Source organism: Anabrus simplex, chromosome 7 (genome assembly GCF_040414725.1).
Source record: "Anabrus simplex isolate iqAnaSimp1 chromosome 7, ASM4041472v1, whole genome shotgun sequence".
NCBI classification, from domain to species: Eukaryota; Metazoa; Arthropoda; class Insecta; order Orthoptera; family Tettigoniidae; genus Anabrus; species Anabrus simplex.
The window spans coordinates 233,135,370-233,159,790 of NC_090271.1; the positions used below are offsets into that span (position 1 = coordinate 233,135,370).

General features: G+C 38.3%; 1 protein-coding gene across 1 annotated transcript in view; it reads right to left on the minus strand.

Moving 5' to 3' along the window:
• LOC136877508 (heterogeneous nuclear ribonucleoprotein U-like protein 1) overlaps positions 1-24,421 on the minus strand; it is a 242,595-nt gene that overhangs the window by 57,978 nt on the left and 160,196 nt on the right. The window lies entirely within an intron of this gene.

The following is a 24,421-nucleotide window of genomic DNA, read 5'->3' on the forward strand; positions in this document are numbered from 1 at the left end:
ATTACAATAATTTATACTATATAAATTACACAACTTAAAAAAAAACCCTGTCTGTTTCCATCTTTTTCCAAAGTCAAACAAAAATGACAATTCATTATTCTTAAAATTAGCCTAGCTTTTATAGGAACCTGAATACTAACTTAATGCCTTTTCATCAAAATATGATTCTCCAGTACATATATTTGAATGAAGATGCAGGATGATTAGTAAACATTATTTCTCCAGCTACTGACCAACTCACCACCGAATCATAACAGTGAAGGCAAGTAACTCGGATGCACTTTTGGAAGTTCAGTCACCTTCCATGCAACATTGCAAAGCAATATCTCGAAGATGAAGTAATATGAATTACAGCTGTTTCTTAATCTATTCAACTATTTTGCCTGTAAAACTGGCAGTCTACCAATCCACATATAACTCACTCCTTAAACTATACATTTTGAACTTCATTCATCTTCCTGGAATATCATGCTATTATATCTTCTAAAAACCATATACAGTAACTGGAAGCAAGACTGAGGATGTTAGCACCATGTGAAGCAATATCCTATAATTTACAATTTGTACTGTACAATGATAATTTTAAAGGGTGTGCTAAGAAACTTAACCCAGGCACTAGTATACAGGGTACTTTCTTCAAACAAGCCTCATCCCTGCCACTACCATTTATTTTAGGCTTATGCAAAAGGTATGATGATGCTTTGGTTCCACTCACCATTTCTCTACCTTAGCTTTGTTACTCACATGTAATACACACAAAGTACTTTGATTAGTATTAGCTTAATTTTCAAGAGATTTAGTGTCAACAGGAGGTGATGAACACCTCGACCAAGTGGTAACTGGGAAAATAACAGATTTAAACCGAAGAACAAACCCAGTATGTAGCAGCTATTGTTAAGCAGGTCTTCAAAAAAATGCCAAGCATTCCACCCAGTAGTATGGTAGGTCAGTCATTAATCAGAGGAAACCACGCAAATGTCTTATTCATTTTCAACCTGTAATGAAATCTCTTCAGAATCATTTCTATAATGAAACTACTCCTGGTCATGACAGGTTTTTCTATGAACCATTATTAACAGCAGCAACAGCAATGTAATTCATAATTCAAACTTGTAATGAAAGATCACCACTGTCTCACCCCAACCAGATCTTCTGTAACATTTACATCCTCCGCAGCAACCTAAGTCTTTACTCATACAGTAGTTATCACCAGTTGAAGAAAATATATTCCATACAATATAACCACTGTCAGTGGCTTGGGGAACTGTGGAATGTGGAGTTGAAAAAACACGGACACCCATTGTTGCTATTCCTGTAAACATGTAATTTCTAGAAAGAGGTTAACCTATACAGTGCAGAACGAGGTGTATGCCACGTGCTACTCATTGAACTCTGTATGCATGGCTGTATCTGCGAGAGGAATCCCAGAATTTTCCGAGGTAGTAGCTGCTTCATGCAAGAAGGACTGATATCCATGTTGCTGTACACAGTCATGCTTTGTCATACGTTTGTGAATGTTTGTATGTGTGAATTGAATCTTTTTGGTGACATACAATGCTCTTGAGCCATGTTCATCACTTTCTGCAGTATTGTTTAGACTGTAGTGGTATTTCTGTAGTATGTTTTTTGTGTCAATATGGCAAAAAGAGACATCTGGTTCCAGCCAGTGATGTTATCGGTGAAATGTTAGGACTTAGGAATGGATGTTCAAACTGACTGTAAATTGGTGCGATTAGAGAACACATGCTGAAGCAGGACTGGTCAACCACTTACCAAGTGACTTGAGTGCGAGTAATGGAAGTGAAGCGAGTAGCAAAAGTGAGAGTACGTCACATAGTAAGAGGTATGTGTGTGGATACAAAGAGGACAAATTTGAAGCAAAGTAAGATTCTAGAATTAGAGGGGGAACTGCAAAGCATTATGGAACCCAGTGAAATTTATATTGATGTGTAGCTGTGTGTTGTAACAGTTCAGCAAACCAATTTGACTGGTGAATAAAAAATGAATTTGAAGATAAAGCAGACAGATTGGGTACCTACAAATAAATTTACTAGAGAATACTGCGGGATGTACTGAAGTAGGATTGATGAACTTGCTATGCAACTTAAATGACAGAATGGGTACTACAAATAAAGAGGAAATGAAACTCCTCTTAGCAATTCTGCTCTTAAAGGGAATAATTCACTAGCCTAGTGATTGTTTATTAAAGAATCTGTTTCTGACCAACTTTTTTCTTTCTTTGAAATAAATGTCCCAGAAAAGGTTCCCTACCCTTCATAAATTTCCTATATCTCTGCCAACGAAGCATTAAACACAGAAATTTTTGAAGTGAAACTGGTTCCCAACGAACTATTATCAACATCATTGTATACCTATAGATCAACGTCTATAATAATAATAAATCATAATACGTCCTCCTAACTACCTTTTCGGTTTTCGGAGACGCCGAGGTGCCGGAATTCTGTCCCGCAGGTGTTCCTTTACGTGCCAGGAAATCTACCGACATCAGGCTGAGGGAAAAACCTTTTAACTAAGGCTTTTAAATGCTTCAAAATTCAACCGCATAAAAGTTGTCAACGATACAATTTCATGCATTCAATCAGTTTATGACTAGGTTCATACCATAATTTATGGTTGTGCCAGAATTTTGTCTCGCAGGAGTTCATTTATGTGCGCTTAAATCAATCAACTCTTGGCAGATGTGTTAAGAAAACCTTCAAATACTATTGGAGTGAGTTGGGGAAAAAAATCGACCAACCTGAGCTCGAACTAGATGAAAATGGTGATAATTGATTAAGCACAAGAGGTCTTAATATAAAAAGGACCCATCGACCTAAGAGCTGAAATAAATGATAGCGTGGCTATGGAATGAACTAACATTTCTTACATGCTTATGAATAGTTTGCTAGAAGTGAAAGAGTGAGGTGCATAAATGGAAATTTAACAACCGATGATTTGTTTACAATAAAGAACAGGAAATCGGAGTGAAGTGCCTGATCAACTGTAGTTTGCCATGTACAACATAAAGGCTTACAAAAACTGGCTAAGGTTACTACAGTACTGAAATGCAGTACACAGATAATTATGCATCACATGCTCTTACACTTGAGGTAATAATCAGTCAAGTGCTTTAAAAATGCACTGTAAATTTGGCCTCAAACACATTCTAAAAAGTACTTTCTCAACTTTCACCTGGTAATACCCCACCAGATTTTCACATCTCCATCTTGGATAAAACTATGGAGCAAGTAGACCATTTTATGTACCAGCAAACGAGAATTGGTGACGCCCATGGGGCATTCAAGATGTTCTCACACCGTGCTTTCATGGTGAAAGACCTAACAAGTACCGTATAATCCCAAGTACCACCCTATATTTTAAAGGACAAAATTTTAAAAACCGTTTCACTCAAATTTATTCACAATATTTTCTATAGAGCACGAATGTCATTTCACTATGCATTCTTCACAAATTTAAAATAGTTTCAGACAGTTCTTAAGTGTCCTTGAAATAATACCCAATAAATACTTTAAAACACACAGAGAAAAAGTTATCAATCACTGAATGATAGTCAACACTTCATCAGGAGTACCCATTTCGGAGCTTACATTATCACTTTGACGATCACTTTCCCATATAACGTCGTCTTTGCTGCCATCCATACCATTAGAAATACTGCACTACTGGATACTTTTCGGACGAGGTCACCAGAGATACGATCCCACACCGTCTTTACCCACGAACGAAGCATTTGAACTTCCAGGTGCTTAATACGACCAGTTGGCGTCAGTGCACAATTGTCAGTCGCCACCCCAGCTGTTTCAAGGCTGCATGAATGGATCGTTTACACAGACATCAATCTACCTGGAATGATTACTAGATCAGTTTTTGAGTCCTTAGTTTGCTTCTTCACAGCTTCTGTTGTATGACAGCAGTAGCTGTTCATAACAAGCAAGCTTTACCATCCAAGCAACGCACAAGTGGACGTTGCCTAACAGATTTCAGCCAGTCTTCACTAGTAGACTGTCCATCCAATCAGAGTCCTGAGTTCTGACGATAACACCAACAGGTAGATTTTCTTTTGGAAGAGCTCTTCTATTCAAGACAATGTACAGTGGAAGTCATCATCATCATCTTCCTTCCAAGTATTGGGCCATGTGACCCGTTACGGTCTTGCATTTTACTTTTTGCAAGACTTGAAAGCAGTCAAATGTCCTTCTGACGGGTTGCTAGCCTGAAGGAAGTAAGACCATTGGTGGGGCTGCCACCTCTCAGCTAATGGACTAGGTGAAATCACAGCATTTTCTCCATAATGGATGTAACGGTTATACCGCCGTGACTCTGTCAACAGGGCTGGGAACAGGTTTTCATCTCGGGAAGGTGAGGTTGGCCTTTGGGCAGGAGAGGTTATGTCATAATCATCATCATCATCCTTCCAAGTACTGGGCCATGTGGCCCATTACGGTCTTGCATTTTCTTTCCATCGCTTCATTGGACGTCCTATAGATCTCTGTCCTCTTGGCTGATATCCTTTGAACATGACGTTTCCAGTTTTCTTGGTAATCATAGATGTAATTGATTACTGATTTCACATTCAGTCCCTTAAGCACATCTTCATTTCTTATACGATCCCATTTCGTATAGCCTGCTGTTCTGCGCATGAATGTCATTTCACGTGCTGTAATTCTGAAAATGTCTTGAGTTCTTATTGTCCATGCCTCACTGCCGTAGCAAAGGGTTGGTCTGGCTAAAGTGTTATAAAGACGTAAGCGAGTGTGTTTCTGGACAAGAGATGGCTTCATGATATGATTTATGATTCCTATTGTTCTGGCAAATTTGGTTATTTTTGCAGAGATATCAATTTCTCCTTGGTAAGATAAATTGTATCCCAGATAATTGAATTCGTTGACTCTTTCCAAAATTTTATTATCTAAACAGATTTTACTCGGGATAGGGTCCTTCCCCTTAAAGGCCATTATTTTGCTCTTTTGTGGTGAAATGATCATGTCGAATTTTGAAGAGACTTTCTGTAGATTAAATACTGACCACTGAAGATCATCTTCTGATGATGCTACCATTGCAACATCATCAGCAAAGAGTATGACATCTAGATGTGTGAGATATCTGCTGACTGGGATTGATCCATGCCTTTCATGCCTCCATTCCTGTATTATGTTGTTCATATAGATTATGAACAGCAAAGGAGAAAGTCCACAACCTTGTCTCACACCTCTGCTGATCGGTTTCCATTCAGTCTGATGATTACCTAACTTTATTGCAATAAGGTTGTCACTGTACATGTTGTATATGTTATCTATTAACTGTTGTGGGACATTATCTTCTGCTAAGATATTAAGAAGTCTGTTCCTGTTAACTAGGTCAAAGGCTTTCTTAAAATCAACAAATGCTATGTGAGTTTCCAAGTTAAATTCCCTGCGTTTTTCGACTAAGATTTTCAAGGTAAAGTAAGCATCAGCACATGAGCGCCCCTTTCGAAATCCATGTTGTTCATTTCCAATCACATTTTCATAATATCTGAATAATTTTTCTCTGACAATATTTGAGTAAAACTTGTAACCTGAGTTGAGTATACTTATCCCTCTGTAATTTCCACAATCTTTCACACTGCCCTTCTTATGAAGAGGAATAACTATAGCTTTTTGCCAATTCTCTGGTGGTCTGTTGCCATTCCAAATTAAATTGATGAATTTGAGAAATCTTTGCTTGAAGATGTCAGTGGAATACTTGAATAATTCTGCATTTATTGAATCTTCTCCAGATGCTTTTCCATTTCTAAGTTTTCCGAGTATTAGCTCCAGTTCTTTGAGTGTAATGGTTTACGAAGACTTGTTAAGAGATGTTGGCAGAAGAAATGGCTCAATATTTGAACCTCTCCAAAGGTTCCAGAAATAAATGAGCCACTCCGTTAGAGGTATTGCATTAATGCGTATGTCTTCTTTTACATCATTATTTAGTTTCTTGAGTATTTTATAGGTCTGTGGTTGTGGTCTTGTTATATCAGTCTCCAGTTGTGAAACAAAGTTTTCCCAACTCTTTCTGTGCTTTTTCCGCACTTCCCTTTTTGCTATTGCTCTCTTGTGGTGATACTCTATTTTATCTTCTAATTTGCCAGTTGACAAAAAAAAATTTTTAAGCATTTCTTTTGTCTGAAATAACCTTTTCAATCTCTTCATCCCAGATTCTTAAACCCTTTTTCCTCTGCCATTTTTTCTTAACTCCCAAACTCTCAAAAGCAGACTGCTTTAAAATTGAACACAAATTAGACCACTCCATTTCCACGTTGTCACTAACTGGTGTCATCTGTGTAAGTTCATTAAGTCTGTTCTGGTACAGCCATTTTATACTGGGGTCTCTTAATAGGTTAACCTTGTAAGAAGTTTTAATTTCTTGTGTTATTTGTGTGTTTCTTTTATACCATCAGCAAGTATACATAACATTACTGTACACTTCTGTTTTTCATTATCATCCGTTCTTTTTGATCTATTAACACTTACAGTACTGTCCAATGGCATTTCAAAATAGATGGGCGCCTGATCTGCATTTCCAATTTGGGATAGCAAACATGAATTATTCTTTAGCAATCAAATTATATGGCGCTAGAAGGAAAACAGTCTTTCTTCATAAGCAGTAGGAACACCCTGTGAAATTGTGGCATGCCTTCTAATGCTCAGTCCACTCCTCTAATAGAAATTTCTGATCCACTCTCGCTTGCTATAAACTCTGGCGTAGAAAGTTCTTTTGCAATTTCTAATGCTTTTAATTGGTATGGATGAAACAAGGCCTTTTTCTCTTACGTATTTGTACAGAATCCTTTCAATCTCAGGAAACTATGCATTCCGCCCACCGAAAGCTCTACGATCTCAACTACTGTTTACTTATCTTTCTTCTTTCTCCAATCTCGAATACAAAATTCGTATATATCGTATTTCCTACCGGCGGCACGATTTCCGATAATTTCAGCTTCCTTTATAAATTGCAGTTTTTTACTCGTACCAAAAGACTGCAGACACTTCGTTGAATCCAGGTTTACATGTAGCACACTAAGACGTGAGACTGTAGACCGCCTGCCGCCAAGCACTTAACGGTAAGAGAAAAGTGAAAGTGTGTTTGGGATTGGGGGAACATGCGCTGAGAAGCTCGGTTACCAAGTTGTGGCGACCACGAGTGTGCTAAGGTTTGATTTCAGAGTTGTTCTGTATTTAGAAATAATTTTACCGGGCATATAAACTACAGCAAACTTTTAGGAAAGTATTGCACACATTTATATTATAGAATAATCACAATTATCACATGAAATAAATAAGAGAGAACAATACAGTACGCACATCTCCACTTGTTATCTTCAAACTCTGTTGGAAGACGTGGCTGATCCAGTGCCAATCCTCAAAACTAAAATACACTGAAAAACGTAACATATTGCGCCGCAAAATGAAAGGCTTGAATAAGACCCGCACCCAATTTTTACGAGAGAGAGAGAGGTTTTTTTTGGGGACGGGGTGATGATATTCGGGATTATATGGTAAACTAAACTAACGGAGTGCCTAGTAGTTTTAATCTCAAGTCTACTTTATGGCTATGAAACTTGGACCCTTCAGTGTTGCAACATCAAAAAAAGTGTGTTTCTCCCACCAAACTCAAGAGCCATCTTTAACATCAAATGTGAGGACCCTGTCACCAAATTTACAGTTCTCGAGAAAACACACAGCAGAAAATCCACCCTTGCTGGCGATCAGCTTAGATTGATAGGGCATGGATGAAACAAGGTTTCCTTGCTTAATCCTTTAGGTTGAACTTTGTTCTGGTATGGAGGCCTAAAGGAGCCTCTCTGAAGCTCCACAAAGACCAACCTAAATATATCATGAAGTCAACAGGTACTGAACCGCAATCCTAGAATGCACGTGATGAAAAGAGTTTACCTTACCACACACACTCTCCACCATCATTAGTACATCTGATGAAGGTAGCAGACACCAAAAGGCTCAAACGACAAACTCAAAGGCTCGTCACACAGAGGCCTCCACTATCCCTTCAGAGCAACTTACATGGATGTAGGTTTCACGCTAAAATCAACCTGTTTGGTCATCAGCAGCATACCAATAAAATGAACTGGGTATGAAGAAGATTGCTAGAAGATGATGTATACTCCGCTATGAGTCGCAACCAACAACAATTAACTTAAACTAATCATATACAGTAGAGCCTCGTTAATCCGAACTGATTGGAACCGGAGTATGTTCGGATTATGAAATTTTTGGATTAACCGAAAAATATTTTCTAATAATAATGTTATTGTTTCTACGTCACGCTAACTACCTTTACGGTTTCCGGAGACGCGTAGGTGCTGGGATTGTCTCCCACAGGAGTTCTTTTACATGCCAGTAAATCTACTTACACGAGGCTGACTTATTTTAGCACCTTCAAATACCACCGGACTGAGCCAGGATGGAACTTGCCAGGTTGGTGTCAGAAGGCCAGCGCCTCAATCATCTGAGGAAAATAGTTTCTACAATACAGTACAGTACAGTGTCATTTTAAATGTCCATTCTTTAGCAGTTATATTAATAAAATACATCTATATAAATAAAAACGAATCGCTAAATGTGTTGCTAAGCGCAAAACTCGGGCATGGCTGGACCGATTCGGCTAATTCTTTTTTCAAATATTCGTTGAAGTTCGAGTAAGGTTTTTACGAAGAGAAAAGTAGAAAAAATGCCAGGAAAAACTTGAAAAGCCCCATTTCTCTTTTTCCATTCAAACGGTTCATCTCTCTTTCCTTCTCCTATGTTTGCGCTTAGCGCTGTCCTCCTCTAATCCAGCGCGCTTGCCAACTGTCCGTAAATATGAATGTTGTCGGTTAAAATGGGTGAATATTGGATTATGTACAAAATTTCAAGTCGCATTTGACGTCATTAACAAAAAAACCTGTTTACAAAATAATTGAGTGTGAAAACGTTAAAATAATGGAATGTTACCTTGAATCCAAAATGTTCATTGCATAGAACTTATCATGTCATAACTCCTATTTTATATTCACTAAATTTGTAATTTTTCACTGCTGATAAAGGAACATTTCAGCTCGACGTAGATAAGTTTGTTTTTAAATGTAAATGATATGAATATACACTATTTGTATTTCTTTTCAGTCATGTTCAGAGATTTTTATGTGGAGGCACGAAAAAGGCAGTCGCTGGCCAACTTCTTTGCTATTGAATTTGCATGGGCGGTTAAAGCGAGGCAAATGGTCTTCGGATATGGAAGTTATAAGAACATGAAGAACGAAATGAAACTGAAAGGATTCGGATATCACAAACCTGTGCAGCGTGTCGTTCAGCTAATAATCATGCAAGTTTGAAATGAGCTGCTTTCAGTTACAATGATTCAATTGACTACAGTGCCTAACAATGCGTTGCTATTGGATCTATGAACTCAGTTTGCCAATATTGTAACGCATTGAAATACAAAAATGAACCCGCTGGATCGTGTTGCGAAAAATGGCAAAGTGAAATTAGTGCCATTCATTCCACCACCACATCCATTGTACTCATTGGTTTCAGGAACAGGAACAGATTCCATACATTTCCTTACAAATATCAAAAAATATAACAACTGCTTTCAAATGACTTCACATGGGGCAACAAATGTACTTCGGGACAATTTCATGCCAACTTTCAAGGTAACACATAACAAGCAGACTTATCCCCCATATAATGCTTTGTTTACTTTATTTTATAGTTTCTGTGACAAAAATAATAAACCTGTCCTCCTTAATTTTCAGATACAAGGCCAAATATATCACAGAGCAGATTCACTGTTGTCGGTGTTAGATGGCGTTTACAAATTTCTGCAAGTTTAATCCATGGGCAATTCAATACAAGAAATTGATTTGCATTGTGCTCATAACAGTTCAGTAAAGAGGTCTTTTGTAGAACAATTACAAACATTTTTCATCAACATAATCAGTTGATTACATTGTTCAGAACTACCCTGGATCTCATGCCATCTGATAAGCCTAATCACCAAATTGTAATCAGGACTATTCATCCGAATTTTTGAACTCGCTGGATATGCCAGGATTGCCGCCTCACATTCTTCAATTAAAGGTCTGATCAGGGGTCATAATGTTGCGAAATATTAACCAACTGCGTCTTTTCAATGGCACATGGCTAGCGGTGAAAACATTACTGAACAATGTGATCGAAGCAACCATTCTAACAGGGAAGTATAAAGAAGAAGACGTTTTGATACCACGCATCCCTATGATTCCGACTGACATACCATCTGAATTTAAACGACTGTAGTTTCCAGTGCAGCTCGTTTTTGCTATAACCATAAATAAATCCCAGGAGCAGTCATTGCGGCATTAATCTTGAAAACCAATGTTTTTCGCATGGCCAATTGTATGTTGCCTGTTTCCGTGTTGGAAAACCAACAATTTGTTTGTTTATGCGCCAGGTAATCAAACAAAATAATATTGTGTATCTTCATAGTGTTGATTGGAATCAGTGTTTTCTATGATAGTTATATCCTACGAAGAAAGAGGAGTAAGTTTTGCCATATTATCTTCACGCCATAAACTTATCAAATTACTTGATTTGCAATGGGGGATAATTATGGTTCTGTGAGAGATTTGAAGACCTGCTGAAGCGTTCGCATCTAAGTTGCAGTCTATCAGGGTAATTTCTGGGTAGTGATATGCTGTGACCTATTTCAGCATTTCCTTATTCACAATCAAGATATTAATATTGCAGGTAATGAAAACGCGTTTTTCCAGTAGTTAGTTATTAACTTTTGGTAGCAGTGGAAAATTAACTCATTCGATGTTGATAATGTAGTCATTTGCATTATTCTGATTTTTGCATGCAGTACGGACTGAATTTCAGTTCATTCCACAAGTCATTTATTTTTGTCAGAACGACGTCTGTCAGGTCAGCTAGTACTGTATAAAATTACAGTAGGGTAGTTAAGAACCCATACAGGAGAAAACAATGAAAATGACATTAGCGAGTGGATGGAAGCTGACCGTCATCAATTATACAAACAGACCAAGAAATTGTAGCTATGGTGCAGAAAGAGTCTGGAGGTGATGAGGAACAGTGATGACGAAGAAGACCACAATGAACAACTAGTGTCGCATTCGGATGCCGCGGCTGCCTTAGAACTTGCCGTAGACTACATCTAGCAACACTCCGCTGCTACGTCCACCAATGTGATGTTTATGAGACGCTGTTTTACCATTGTATCTTCGAGTAGGTTCCAATCAGTATGGCAAAAGAAACTAACAGACTTTGTAAAGATAAACGACCAGCGATTGATGGTTTATGATGTGTAATTATGTACACATTAAGTTATTCTAGTAAAATATGACTATTGAAATGCAAGTGAATCTTCATTCTATAATATATTCTTTCATTTCAATAAGGAGAATTAAAACAAAAATTGAATACACATTTCAATTTGGATTACCGGTCTTTCGGATTAACGGGACTCTAGTGTATTTGGCTATTCTCTTCCATCTGTCGCACGCTAAGCACAAGCGCCCAACTTTCTTCAATACTGATAATCCCAAGAACAAAAAATGGCAATTATAGATTTACTGGAAGGGAAATCTGATTATGAATTTCCATTTTTTAAACTTTGGAAGGTAAATAAAGCAAAGAACAAATCTGATTGCATATCTGATCTTACTATAGATACAGGCCAATTCCAGGCGTTCCGTGTTTAAATTTGTACACTTCTTTTTAAAGTATACATGAAACCTACCAAGTAAACAAATTCAGATTTCTGCATAATAACATCTAGTTTTATTAATTATTTTATTAATACAACTTCACCCACGAGGAGGCTGCCACAAGGACGCATGTCAACTACACAGTATTTTGTCTTCCAAGTTATACTTTATTACCTCCACAAATTTCATTGCTGTAATCCTGATGTACGATATTTCATATAATTTTAAACATAGCGATCAGTGTTTACATGGAACGGACTTCTAACCTCACATACATTTATGCTCTGTTCTAAATTCTGCGAACTATGGTAATTTCCTTTGGTAATGTTAAGATACTGCTTACAAGAAGGACAGAGAAGAGAACCGAATGGGTAAGTTGCTAAATGTCTGCATAATATACAGTAATTAAAGGCAATCGTCGTGTGTTTACTTGACAGCGTCGTGGGATTACAGGGGCAAATCAGTGCTATGGTGACATGGCATGAGGAGCTAATAAATAAAACTCCATATCAAATAGGAACACTGAAAGATAAAATGTATCTTTAATATCACAGTAAGTAATAAAAAAGAGGTGCATGATGGCGCAGCGGTTAAGCTGCTTGCAACCATCAAGACAGACTGGGTTCGAGTCCCGATTAATGCATGTGATTTTCGAGGTGAAAGTCACGTCCGGTAGTTCGGATTTCGCGTAAAGTGAGATTATCGGTCACGCAACACTACACGCTTACTACTACTACTACTACTACTACTACTACTACTACTACTACTACTACTACTGCATATAACTACTGAATTTTCAGTCGTTTGTTTTTTCTGTACCTTGAGCACTTTGCTCTGCATTCTCTTAATAAATTTGTGTTTCACAAACAAAGCACACGATTTTACTAGTTTTTCACTCTTGAACTGTGCCAGATTCTTGAATTCGAGATACGTGATTTTTAGCATCACTTTGCCACTGGTACCACTCTATTTCGTCTCCAGCGCTCTCCTCTGTCGGTGAATTTTTTAATTTTTTTACAAGTTGCTTTACGTTGCAATGACACAGAGTGGGATAGGGAAGGCCTAGGAGTGGGCAGGAAGCGGCCGTGGCCTTAAGGTACAGCCCCAGCATTTGCCTGGAGTGAAAATGGGAAACCATGAAAAACTATCTTCAGGGCTGCCGACAGTGGGATTCGAACCCACTATCTCCCCGATGCAAGCTCACAGCTGTGTGATTCTAACCGCACAGCCAACTCACCTGGTAAATTATTTTTAGAATAAGTATTATATTCACCAAGCATACTTCATTAGTCATCACGTCACAGATAAAGTCAATTCACTACATTTGCTGGGATGTTAAGTTCTTAACTTAAAGCATCAATGAACAAACTGACATTTTCATGCTGCTCGCAAAGGCACACACATTTCTCGGAGTTTGATGTTGCAGAGAAATGTACTTTGGTCGAAGTCTACAAAAAGAAGACCGACCGATTGCGTGATGTGGTTATTCTTGTTCAACAAGTCCATATGCCCCATGCATTGTGATTCAATTTTTGTCCAGAACTGTCCTTTACAGAGATAAAATCTCTTGCTCAAGGAGATGGCCAACTGATATCATCCCAATTGAGAAATTGAAGAACTTCTTGATTAGGAAGTGAAGACTTCCTGCGCTTGCTGGAGGTAGATGAATTTGCACCAAATTCTGCACTCAGCACAAAAACAACTTCCCGTTTCTTTAGCAGGCTCACTGGTAAGGCCTGCTCCAAACACTTTACAGCTTTCTCCAATGTTTGTTTGCATCTATAAGCAGGCGCTGGTGCTGCAATCAATGTTTATGGTGGTTGCTGGACTTGTAGTACAGGAAGTAACTGTTCATAAACCATGATATTTCTTCTGAGCTCTGTGTTTCTTCACCGATTCTCGTATCTCTTGACGGCATACGCGTAACTGGGCAGGTGTCGCCTTCCTTCTCCTTGCATGCCTTTCCCTTTCTTTTAAAATCATAATCTCTTTTCTTCTCATGATACCCTTTACAACGCTCCTTGTGCATAAGCGGCGTTATTAAAAATCACCCCAGTTTGATCCCCGATTGCTATTCTATAGTTCAGTTATGAGTTTCGACTTGACGTTTGAGCGCTGCCTTTTGGCGGAGGGTAAGTGAATTAATCAACAGCCAATGATAGGCAGTCGATCGCTTCGATAGAGCGCGTTAGACTCCAATTCCGGTTAGCAGTGTTGTCGATCTGTTGTTTACTGTAACCACGTGCTATCAGCTGTGTGTTGTATTGTGCTCAGTTCTTTTTGCGGTCTTTGTGCTAGGTTGTTATTCGTTCATATTTCGTAGTGTAAAGTTCATAAATGTATTGTTTAGTATTTTTAATAGTATAGAGCGTTATATTGTAGTAAATAGTGTGTAACAGGTGATCTATTTTATATAGTAGCTTAGTTTAATATTTCGTTCGGTAGTTTTATAGTAGGTTAATTTTAGGCCCGTGTGTGAATTTTGTGTTCTGTCATGTCGATGCCTACGTCTAAGGATGAAGCTCCCAAGAGAAGAAAGCCCTTCGGACGCGGTACTGCACTAAGGAGCCAGGCCCGGGAAATTGTTTGTAATGTTAGGGAGTCATTCTTGACAAAGCACCAACAATGGCGGCTAGAAAGATTGTGGTTCAAGGAACACAATATTTAGGTTTGCGATGACATGGGGAAGAGGGATCTTTTGCATCTCTGAAACAAAACAAGCCCCACTACCTAGTTTATGTGGTGGATAGCCAGAAGGAACGGGCATAAAGTAGTTCAGACGATTGTGTTGAAGACTTTATTATCTCTTTAGGGTCAAGCAAGAGTGAAACCTCAACAGACAATGACAATGCCGACAGTGACTGAGAAATGAGTGGTATATTCGCTTTGTAGGATTATTTCCTTCGTTACGGGAAACTGAATCTAACAGCAACGCGAGATCTTCTACATGGCGAGTAGAAATTGAATTTAATTTTCTCACGTTTTATCTGTTCGAGCATTAACATATTTTTATCTTGTAAGGCGAAACTTACCCGATTATGAGATGTTATAATGAAGAAATGACATAACAAGGAGAATTTCCAGGAATGTAGCAGTTAATGGACACATGATGGGAACTATACCAGGAAAAGAAGATGGAAGGTGGATAAAGATGCAAGTCTATCAGTGGAAATAGATAATGATAAGGAATTACTGTTATTTATTTAGATGATTGCTTTCTTTTAATGACAATAATGTAGGTTAGGGTGATTTTGAGTATATATGAATTCACAATTAGTTGATTTTAACTATGGTAAAGGCTGATGGCCGTATATGTAAATATTGGATGCCGCACAGCGGAATTTTAATTTCCTTTTCTCGTAACATGTTCCGAAATGAAATCAAAATCATAAATCTGAACTCGTGGTCCGGTTGTCGATGGTCTATCTGGTGGGATGGTGCCGATCTCCAGGGAGGTCCATCCATATTATCATTCAGTGCATAAGAAAAACTTTAAACTAGTGCATAAGGTGCAAACTTTGAACGGTTTTGAACTTAGTAGACTAAGAAATTGTCTGTGTGATATTATATGTGATATTCTATGAACTTAGAGAACTGTTAGGCAAATTAGAGGATTTTTTTGCAAAATAGAGAACTTATTAGGAATTGAGAGAGATCGTACCGAATATATTTGAACTCGACAAAAGATGGCAACACAAGGAAGAGTACAGACAAGAAGGGAACAGGAAGAGGAAATGAGAAGAGCACAAGAAAAGCAGGATGGAGCTCCATTATGGTTCCCAGAATATTTGAAAAAGCAAGAAGAGAAAGAGAAGAAGCTGGAAGAAGAAAGACAGAAGGAGAAACAGGAACGTGAAGAGAAAGAGAAGAAGCTGGAAGAAGAAAGACAGAAGGAGAAACAGGAACGTGAAGAGAAAGAGAAGAAGCTGGAAGAAGAAAGACAGAAGGAGAAACAGGAACGTGAAGAGAAAGAGAAGAAGCTGGAAGAAGAGAAGGATAGAAGACGGACAGAAAAGGAACGAAAACAACAAGAATGGTTCAGGGAATTCCAAAAGGAACAAGAAAAGAGACAAGAAGAATGGCAACAAGTACAACGCGAAGAAAGAAGGAAAGAACATTGTGAATTGATGCAAGAATTGCATAAGAAACAAGAAGAATGGCAACTGAAGCAAGAGGAGAAAGAACAGGAACGGGAATCAAGATTCCAGAGATGCATCGTGGAAATGAGAGAGGAAAGAAGAGAGGATCAGCTAAAACAGAAGGAATCTTTAGAAGATAGAAGATGAACACAAAGGGATGATCGAAGAGTTAAGCAAAAAACAAGAAGCGACTGAAGAAACAGCGAAAACACGATCGGAAGTTTATGAAGTTAAGAACGAAGTTCAAAATATGCAGACTAGGTTGACCGAAACCGTGGAAAATAGAAACAGAGAGATGCACGAGGAAATAAATAAGATAAATGAAAAGGTAACAGAGAGCCAAGAAAACATCAGGATATTGGAAGAAGAGAAGATAAATGATATAACAACTGGCATGCAAGGATTAAATCTAAGGCAACAAGACTTAGATGAGAAATATAACCAAGCTGCAAATAAAGTAGCTCAGAAAATAGACGAATTGAAACAGAAGATAATAAAGTTGAATCGGAACGGAAAATCGAGAGGAGAGAAGAAGAGATGAAACAGATTAGAAAGGAGATACAGGAGATGAAGGTGGAGACGCACTCGGCAAAATCTATGGCTTCAAGCTCTAGCTATAGGCAAAGAGCAATCTAAGTACAAATTAGTGAGAGAGAGAACGCACCTTCAGGGATAAGCGACCCAACAAGGAGAGATGTCGAAATGTTAACGGAAGTAACCAGAGTGACGGAAGCACAATAATCAATATTATTAAAAACTACGACGACCGCCCGAAACATTTCGACGGATCGGCTAAGACCTCACTGAAGCAATTCCTTAGGGACATTGAGGAATATTTTAAAGAAGGAAAGATTCAAGAAGAAAAGAAACTACGTATTATTGAAAAACATCTGGACGGGAACCCAAACATTTGGTTCCAGGCTTTCAAATATACCTTCCGCAACTATGATGAGTTTAAGGTAGCCTTCCCGAGAAAGTTCTGGGATCCTGAGATCCAGCAACAGCTAAGATTAGAGCTGTATTCGAGGAAGTTCTCAACTGCTGGCCAGACTCGTTATAGCGATTTCTTCTCATTCCAGTTCCATCGATTTCAAGACTTGGATTCTCCGCCTAGCGAACTGGAGGCGATTAAAAACCATTCAGAGGCAATTGCCACTTGAAGTATAGAGATTACTAGCGGCCTCTGACATACAAACTGCCATTGACATGGAGAGACGATTGAGGCAGATTGACCTAACGTCAACGTGTCTAATAGAGAGGAACCCCAGAAATCTTAGGCAAATCGAAGCAATTAATACAATTAGTCCCGAAATCACCAACCGCAGAGTAGATAAGGCTGATGAGATTAGGGCAGAAAGTTGTATCAGAGCCCAAGATAAGGAATCGAGGAGATGTTATTGCCAGTACAACTGAGAGCAGCATGGAAGATGTGGGCAAACAGGAAATAGAAATAGTTTTCAATACAGGAATAATACTCTATATGGCACCAATAGAAGTCGACCATACCACAGGAACAGGAGGCGATACAATGAGAGGAGAGGACCAGTCCAATATAATCAGAACGAAGAGAATAGGCGTTATGTCCAAGAGCTCAGGGAGCAGAGACAAAACAGGAGCCGATGGGCGGAAGCCATCAAAAACAAGGATATAAACGGCGACATCGAAGGAGCGGAAAGTCTCGAGCTTCAAAATTATAAACGGAGGAGACAAGAAGAAGGCTGGAAGGAGCCTGAGAGCCAAGGGAACACAGACAACTCCCAGCCAACTGAGCGGGGGAAAAAAAAACGCTGATGGCGAATTAACGAATCAGGAAATTATAAATAATAAACCGTTGGAAAATATTGTCAAAATTCGCAGTTGGGTAGTAGCTCAGATAGATCACTGGGACATCCAGCCCGAGGACTTAATCAGAGAGGATACCTGTCACGAAACCCAACCTAAATTCAAGTCACCAGTAATAGTCGTGAGAGTGTTTGACATCAGGCTGTACTGTTTAGTGGACTCTGGAGCCAGTATAAGTGTGATGTCACATACCTTATTCCAAGAGCTAAGCCAGAAAATAGAGATACCGACCATACCTGTATCTTTGCAAGTGACTAATCTCATGTATACCTGTATCTGGCGTAAAAATCAGAGTTATCATTCCGGACAAGTCTGTAGAGTGTAAGATACAAGCTTACTTAAGTATAAAGATCGGAAAATACGAATTCGAACACCCGTTCATGGTTATGAAAAAAATAAAATACAACATCATATTTGGGATAGACTTCATGATAAGTTCTAGGATGACAATTGACATGGAAAAATGTGAAGTTCGATTCCCGGTAGTAGAAAATGATGGAAATAGAACCGTAGAAAGGATCCAACTTAATGACACGCTTGAACAGAACGAGTGGTTGAAGATTGAGGGAAAAGAAGTGGATCTATTGGACGATGAGAGCCAAGGACTAGAAGAAAAGGATCTTAGTACAGAAATGAAGCCGGAATTGATCATGAGAATCGAGGAAATCATTGAAATTGAAGAGGAAAGCTGTGAAAAATCTGAGATTTGGGAGGCTATTGCTCAAGCTGCGGTGTTAGCAGAAGAAAAACGAACACTGTACAACATCATAAATAAATATATTTAAGTATTTAGCGATAAACCTGGGCAAATCCCTAACTACAAGTACAAACTGATGGTTACTGACTGGGCGCCGTATAAGGGGAAAATATGATGTGCCAGAGAAATATTTCGCTGAAGTTAAGCAGATCATTGAAGAAATGTTAGTTGATGGATTGATCGTGAAGACCACCACTCCATTCTTAAATCCCATAGTTATTGTAAGGAAAAACAACGGAAAACTCAGGCTGTGCCTGGATGCTCGTAGTCTGAACGAGAGATTAATTCCAGAGTATAGTCAGGCCCCCAAGATTAAGGACAATATGAAGAGATTTCGAGGTCAGAAATACTTCACAAGTATGGACTGCACGGCCTCATTTCACCATATCGTTCTTGAAGAGAAGTCGCGGTTGTTAACAGGTTTCATGTTTAATAACCAAACATATGCCTATTGTCGCCTACCCTTTGGGTTGAAAATCAGCTCGGCCGTATTGATAAGGGCACTAGACAGGAGCCTAACGAGTGAAGTAAAGGAGTTCGTAAATTGTTATGTCGATGATCTGGTCCTTGCAAGTTCTACCTTCGAAGAACACTGTGTCAAGCTGGAGAAGCTATTAAGTAACTTACAGAAAACTGGCTTCAAAATAAATATATCAAAATCCAAATTCTGCCAAAGCCAGGTGCTTTTTGTAGGCCACGTGATCGATGGAGAGGGGATAAGACCAAATCCCGTAAAAATAAAGGCTATATGCGACTTCCCGAGGCCAACAAAGGTAAAGCAGACCATTGCGAAGGTTACACAGAGACGGCTGCACCATTACAAAACCTACTAAAGGTTAACAAAGGGTGGAAGTGGAATGATGAAGCCGAACAAACTTTCATCAACATGAAAGAGCTGATGAAGAAGAGTATCAAACTGGGATATCCTGATTATCAACAGAGGTTCATAATTCAAGCTGATGCATCGCACGTCAGTATAGGAGCCTGCCTATATCAAGAAGATAACGAGATCCAAAAACGAACTTATTTGGCGTTTACCAGTAGGAAACTCAGAAAATATGAGCAACACTATACCACTACTGAGCTCGAACTTCTAGCGATAGTGCACGCATTACAACAATGGATTACAAGTTGTCCATTTCATGACCGTATCGATGTTTAATCAAGAAGTAAGTATAAATAACCACCTAATCGATACTTTATTAATGCCTCAGTCAATGTTTTTCTTTTCAGTTATTTATTTATACAGCTGAAGAGGACCACTAAGTGGTCGAAACATGTCCTGTAAGTTTTAATTTTATTCAATTTTGCCTGAGGCATTAATAAAGTATCGATTAGGTGGTTATTTATACTTACTTCTTTACAACAATGGAGACGTATAATTTATGGGTACCCAGTAATGATAAGGACAGACCACAAGGCGTTGACCTTCGGGTTAAAAGCGGTCATGATCAGCGAAAGGATAACGCGATGGATGTTATTCACGCAACAGTTTGACCTAAAGATCGAACATTGTAGTGGAAAGGAAAATATCCTAGCAGATGCATTAAGCCGAAACCCGCAAGAAAGTGAAGAAGACGTTCTAGCAATTGAGTTGGATACTCGAGACGAACAACTGCTAAGAAAGTTAGAAAATCTGAGAGAATTTCAAGAATCCGACAAGAAATTGAAGGTCATCATCGATAACCTGACGAACAGGGAATCAGCGCCAGAATTCACAAGGAACTATGAAATCATAGATGGATTACTACTGAAAGTAGTGGACAAGATCAACCACAGTAAAAGAATTGTAATACCACATGAGCTACAGAGAGAATTGATCTGGCATACCCACAAGATAACCGGACATGCTGGCATAGACAAGGTCATAGGAACGCTAATGGAGAAATTCACGTGGGAAGGACTGCGAAAATCAGTCAGAAACATAGCAAAAACATGTGACGTGTGCCAGAGAGTAAAGCATAACAATTACGTATGCGGTCATAAACCGATCCCAATTATACCATCTAGGGCTCAGGAAATTTATGCAATAGATATTTTTGGAAAATTACCCACTGCTAGGAAGGGAAAGAAATATATACTAGTGGTTATCAACATATTCTCTAAATATATTTCATTGCAAGCCATCCAGAGAGCCAATACCAAACAAGTTATACACGGCCTCGTCAATAAGATATTTCCTGAGATGGGAAAACCTGAGAGGATCCTTACTGATAGAGGAACACAATTTACCTCAGCTATGTTCCGTGAGCAAATGAGAAATGAGGGCATCAAACATACGTTATGCTCAGTTCGTCATCCAGCAGCGAATCCCGTCGAGAGGTATATGAAAGAGATCGCTAAATTTGGGAGAATATATTGCAGTCAACAACACTGGAAATGGATAGATATGCTAGACATTATAGCAGAAAGTTTGAATAACACCCTTAACCAGTCTATTGCCCAGATTCCTAGCGTAGCCCATAAAAATGTTCACCCTCAGAGAACTTGGGATAGTATTTTTACTATGCAGCTAGAAAAGAAGCCAGATCCCCAAGAAATAACTCTATAAAGATCCAACAGAGGCTCAAAGATCAATCCCAAAAACGATTAAGAAGAGTACGGAATAAGAGGTTCCATGCACCTTTTAAGCAAGGCGATCTAGTTCTAGTCAAAACTGCTCCAATATCAAATGCACCAGCAAAAATATGTGCTAAATATCTGCCGTTATACAATGATCCCTACAGAATCGAGCGCGTGCTTGGAAATAATGCTTATGAAATAGTAAGCTTAAATGGTAAATACCGTGACATACACAATGCATGCAATATCAAGCTATACTTTCAAGAAAATTAGCCTATGAAATCAGAACTTAAGAAACAACAAAGCCCAGAACCAAATAAGCGACATACCATTATAAAATGTGCTTGGAAGAATGATAAAATATCTTTATTAGGACTGGAAGGAATAAAATCAGCTGTTGTGTACACGGTCAAGGGAGAAGTAAACGAACTAGTACAATAACAAAGACAGAATCGATATCAATCTGCGGATATTCGATAATCGAATAGCCAGTATCGGAATGGCAAAGAATATATACGAGATGCAAAATCACATTTGAGATTAAAGTTATCAATGAGAAAATATATCGTGACCAATATATTTTCTTTGTGACGGGGGATAAAATGTGCCCGTTCGCATCTCGTAGACCATTTACAAAATGGCGGCGTAGGAAGGTATGGCCCATGCGATCTATTGAAGGCAATGAACTTCTCATTAATACGGTATATAGAAGACCATGCACGTCACGGAACAGACCAAGTTGGAAGACACTACAGGACAGTAGAGGTTCAATTGGATTGTTTTATAAAAAAATACAACAGCGGAGTAATTGTTATAAAAAAACTACTCACTCACTCTAAAAAATTCAACGGCAGAGGAAGGATGCAAGAACAAGCAAAGCTTACATCTGAAGATTATCCTAAACCTTTGAAGAAGATACTGAATATTTTATAATTGACATTCAAATCAGACAAAATAATTCACCGGCGTACATTATAAAAGAGACGAGATATAAAAAAAATATTACGGTGAGATATAACTAACTTGGATCCGGTGAGCAACCATTCTGCGATCGGCGAAGAAGGACTCACTATATTAGTGGAGCGATAATTTCGTACGGGAAGAAAATTACCCCTGTTGTTATAAATTAATACACATATACGGAGAATTTATTTCCAATTAAAGAAAATTTCGTCGTTAAGAAGCAATAAAACAATGAAATATATTATGACTGATGTCTCCGCAGAAGGAATTTTCTATATTGTCTGCAGATCTGGAATGATGACTGCTTGCTAAATCTACATGATGGACTGAACTGGAGATAGGCACCGGCAAACCAGATGACCAGCTGTGGAGGAATGGACCGACAAACCAGATGACCAGCCGATGAGGATAGGCAGCGGCCAATCTGATGACCAGCTGATAACCGGGAAGACGATGTCCAACATGAGATCCAGATCCTAACAGAGAGTCGAACCACAACCAAGGAAGGAGCGACAACCAGACCAAACATAACATCTAATGGGCTAAGTCTTTACATTTTCTAGTAGAGTAGTTTCTTACAATCTACACCCTTACTCTAACTTCGGCATGTGCTGATTAATTGGTGATATTTATGAATTAATTAAGAACGTGTGTGAACCATAAAGTGAAGTGTGAGATATTTAAGGCTATAAGATAAGATGGCAGTGTAGAATTAGAATTCTAATATATCATATACATGCTACCGCACTTGCACACAAATAGTAGAAACTTCCATGAGTAAATGAAGGAAGTATTTCTTGTGAAGATCTAATAGCAATGAGTCTATACAACTAGTGAAACTTCGATTAATCTCGTATTAATTGTACAATGATTACGTCACGATTTTACCTGTGCGACAGAGATGAATATAGTTAAGTTACGATTTCCTGTCTTTATAGAAAGAGGGCATTGAACTCCAATTGCTTTTAAAAGATAAGGTTATAAAAATGCGTTTATAATATGGCAATTCTAAAATGTTTGGCACATAGTTTTAAGAGTAATCGGCGATATGCGTACGGTAATAAGTGTGCCAGTGGTGTGATAATAAATATTGGAATGGTATTAAAATATGGTTATTTCTCAGAGTATATTAAGGAATATTTGAAATGCAGATGTTTAAGAAGTAAGTATAAATAACCACCTAATCGATACTTTATTAATGCCTCAGGCAAAATTGAATAAAATTAAAACTTACAGGACATGTTTCGACCACTTAGTGGTCCTCTTCAGCTGTATAAATAAAGAACTGAAAAGAAAAACATTGACAATAAGCACAAATAAAAGTTCTTTGGAGACTCCTTTGATAAAAATGGAGGTCGTCAGAATAGGTCATCTTGCCTTTCGTTCTTGTTTGGAAAAGATGTTTATTCTGCGCTGTCTAGAGGGTCTGTCTTTGAGCGCGACCTGGTGAAGTAACGATGTGATACAGTTTGACAGTTCATGGAAAGCTCTGGAGAGAAGGGAAGTAGAGTTACATCGTCATCTAAAATAACATGTGAGGGAGGAGGGAGATTGGGCTGTGCTTCTGCGATGTCGTGTTTGATTATATCTCTTGTTCGTCTAGTCTGTTTCATGTCTACCCATTCTAAGTATTTGCTAATATTCTCATATAAGATGTTTTTATGCCCGTTTTCGTTGAGATTCTCTTCACCGTTTTCCAATTTATCAAGAACGATGTGGATGTTTTCCAGGTTGTTCATAAGATTACCTTTATTAATCATACAGATAATTTGAAGGTCCTGTTTTATATTGGTGAATTTGTGGTTGGACTCTTTCATATGGGATCCCATGGCAGAGAATCTTTTGTATCTTTCAGCATTGACGTGTTCTTGATATCTAATTGAGAAGTTCCTTCCAGATTGTCCCACGTAAGTTTTTTTACATTGAGCACAAGTCAGCTTATAAATACCCGATTCCTGGAATTCGTCATCTTTAAGTTTATTAGCTTTATTATGACTAAAGAACCTATGTTTCGTGTTGTTGTTTGTAGAGAAGGCTACCTTGGTATTGTGTTTCTTGAATAAGTTGGTGATTTCGTAAATCTTCGGGTTATTAAAGGTGAATTTTACATATCCTTTTTCTTTTTCTGAATGCTGTTTAAGTTTAATTTGTTGTTGGTATTTGCATTTAGTGATGATTTTATTGATGAATTTCAAACTGAAACCATTATGTAGAGCCTGTTGACGAATGAAAGAAAGTTCCTTTTTTCTGTCTGTTTCTGTTAGCGGAATTTCAAAGGCTCTGTTGACGAAACTGTAATAAGCTGATTTCTTTTGCGAGATGGGATGTAAAGAATCACTTTTGATTGTAGTCGGGGTAAAAGTGGGTTTCCTGTATATTTTAAATTGGAAATGGTTGTCTTTACGAATT